This window comes from Octopus sinensis, linkage group LG3 (assembly GCF_006345805.1).
Source record: "Octopus sinensis linkage group LG3, ASM634580v1, whole genome shotgun sequence".
Taxonomy (NCBI): Eukaryota; Metazoa; Mollusca; class Cephalopoda; order Octopoda; family Octopodidae; genus Octopus; species Octopus sinensis.
The window spans coordinates 7881819-7884318 of NC_042999.1; the positions used below are offsets into that span (position 1 = coordinate 7881819).

General features: G+C 37.6%; 1 protein-coding gene across 1 annotated transcript in view; it reads left to right on the forward strand.

Moving 5' to 3' along the window:
- LOC115209404 (follistatin-related protein 5-like) overlaps positions 1-2500 on the forward strand; it is a 409770-nt gene that overhangs the window by 27563 nt on the left and 379707 nt on the right. The window lies entirely within an intron of this gene.

Sequence of the window (2500 nt, forward strand, 5' to 3'; positions counted from 1 at the left end):
TTTCTACAGAAATTTACCAATTATAATCATTTCTTTAAAATCGCAAAATTGCTATTAAAGAATACTCTATGTTTTCCAAGAGACAGAGATAATGGCGTATATTAGACAGTGAAACAGGGAAGAATATTTTTGGACATGCCCATTGTTATTTATTGAAGGAATTCAGCTACTCTTCAACAGTTGTAATCATATAAGAGCAGAATCTGCGCATATTTCAATCCATCTCATTCCCAGAATTTTCTTCCCACTGACATTTTCTGCCAATCACCCCTTTCTGTGCCGTCACTAATCTCCCCGTCCCGTCTGAGTTACCTCTTGAGATTAACATCTCACCTTTAACACACTCTCATATCTGCTATCACTCTCAACATCTTATATCTCTCGTCGGCAGTGCCCACAATCATCCCGCACTCACTATAGCCATCCCAACATACTTCTGATAACCATCTCTGTCACTGTACATCTCTCACTCTCACATCATCTCCCTATTTTCTTACCTCTCTTCAGGCCTATTATAGTGGTGCTGTCCAGCCTTCCTGTACAGCCACTTACAACCTCATTGCGGTAAGTGGCTGTTTGTCACTCTCTGTGTCACGCTGATTATCCCCGAGAACTACGTTAAGGGTACACGTGTTTGTGGAATGCTCAGCCATTTGCACGTTAATTTCACGAGCAAGCTGTTCCGTTGATCGTATCAGCTGGGACCCTCGTCGTCGTAACCGGCGGAGTCTTTTTTTTTTAAGTGGCTGTACACGAAGGTACAGAGAGACTACGAGAGAGTCATGGGCTCTGCCAATTCCTTCAGGCTCACCGAATTAAAACAAGAAATAGCATAACAATATATATAGGTGCAGTAAAAAGTTTACTTTCCAATCACTTGGTTCTGGGTTCAGTCCCACTGTGTTGCACCTTGGGCAAGTGTCTTCTACTATAGCCTCGGGCTGATCAAAATCTTATAAATGGATTCAGTAGATGGAAACTGAAAGAAGCCCATCCTATAAATATTTATGTGTGTGTGTATGTGCATCTGTGCATGTACATATACATGAGCGGTTAGACTTCTTTTGGTAATTTGTCTCATACTTGTCTCTCATTATGTGTTTACATATTTTTCACTTGTTGGTGATGTCCTGTACTTGATGAGTGTATATATATATATATATATATATAAATCTATATATATATATAAATATATATGGCAACTGAAAGACGGAAGATGGAATATGCAAGAATCTATTATTAATCACGACAGTTGTTCCAACACATCTAGCATAGATTCCTCATGGGTGGGACACTCAACAACTAGTTCAGAGCAGATGTATCTCGTCGGGTGATAAATAGAATTCGTTAAAATAACTGATCAGCAATGTAACTTGCCATTTTGTAGAGAGAAAAGCAGCCAGACGGAGGAAATATCTTCATTGAATATAGAAGATCAAAAAGAAAATCACAGACGGCAAAAAGAGGAACGAACACGCAATCCAGCGAGAAAAGAATCGAAAATAACCGATAACAAATATGGATGTATAAACGACCTCGGGCTCGCTGCATGGCGCAAGTACACTCGCTCATAAGCATCCGCAAAAATGTGAGCATACGCACACGTGAGGTTTTTAGTGCACTCATGATCACAAAGCGAATTACCTATCTACTTGGTGCTTGTAAGAATGGGGAAGTTAAAAGTAAACTTAAATCATTCATACCTTAAAGTAAATTAAATTATGTTACGTTTGCTCAAAATTCATTCCCACTGCATTCTGCGAAAGTACATTTATATGCGTGTAGGCATCTCGAGAGTCGTTCAGAAATTCTATTAATGATCTTCTCGTTTGTCCACAGAATAGAAAGGTACTCCTAGGAGCAGATATGGCATCTCCTGGAAATTATATTGTATGGATCCGCGTACCTTAATTTTATCCTCCTTCAGTCGCCATAACATATCTGCCAAAGATGTTGAATGTCTCTTATTCAATGTCATAAAGTTGGCAACATGGTTACGATAACGATTCTTAAATGAATCAACCGTCTGCCCAATGTAAACATAGGGTCCTCCCTTTGTGTGCACGGTACATTTGTATACAAGATTTGTACTCATACAGAGATTCATCAAAGGACATCTTGATTTATCTCTGCATGAACATTTCTCGCATTTATTTGTATATAAGGCTTTCCCGACTCCCTTTACCGGCGTTGTTAACGTCTTAGCTGTATCATAAGTATTTCTACTAATACAAATTGATTGTAATTGGTATTTACCAAAAGTCACCCGACAGTAAATCAAAATTCCATAAATACTTAATATTCAACTTTATTTATTCATTCCAATTATGAATGTTTAATAATTGAATGCTGTGAGCTATAAATCACCGTTTTTTTTTCAAACATCTGTCTATTTATTAGCGAAATCTCATATAAAATTTTTTTTGTTTTAATCTTGGAATTGAAAAGTTTTGATTTACTGTCAGGTGACTTTTGGCCTACTCTGTATATATACATATAT